We start from the raw sequence: 710 nt of genomic DNA, 5'->3' as shown, positions 1-710 counted from the left end.
CTGAAATGCAATACTTTGTGACATGAACGTTCAAATGCAATTCGGAGTACTTCTGAATTTTCGACTATTGAACTCCATAAAATACAAACTACTTAAGTACGGAAATAGTTGGTGTCTAACGTACCTGAAACTAAAACATATTTTAAGTTGGAAAACGTATTTATAACGCAAAACTTATATCTGAAGTGTTACTTATAGACATTATAATGCCATTCTTTTTTATACGACTACAAAACTGCTATTCAATGAAATATCCCCTTAGTATTTTTCTCCTTTTCATTTTAGTAACTATACAGTACTTAATCTAGCATGAACATAATGCTCTCCAATAATATTGCATATTAAGTAGAATTCAAATGGTGTCTATGAAATAACGGCATGTATGTGTTTAGTAGTTAAGTATGATGTAGAAACTTAAGAACAAATAAATACGAACATACACCATAACATACGTCACAGAAAAAGAGTTACGTTCTCAAATACAAATACAATCACGTATGTATATACTGTTGTGTGTATGTGTGTACGCGGTTGCTCACCCGTGTGTGTGTATATATATGTATATGTGTGTGCCTGTGCGCGTGTATGTATATATTTATATATATATATATATATATATATATATACACATATAGATATATATATATATGTGTGTGTGTGTGTGTGTGTGTGTATGTGTATGTGCGTGTCTGTGTGTGTATATGCATGTA

This window comes from Octopus bimaculoides, chromosome 21, assembly GCF_001194135.2.
Source record: "Octopus bimaculoides isolate UCB-OBI-ISO-001 chromosome 21, ASM119413v2, whole genome shotgun sequence".
In the NCBI taxonomy this organism is placed as follows: domain Eukaryota; kingdom Metazoa; phylum Mollusca; class Cephalopoda; order Octopoda; family Octopodidae; genus Octopus; species Octopus bimaculoides.
Note: the sequence above shows the minus strand (reverse complement) of the source record.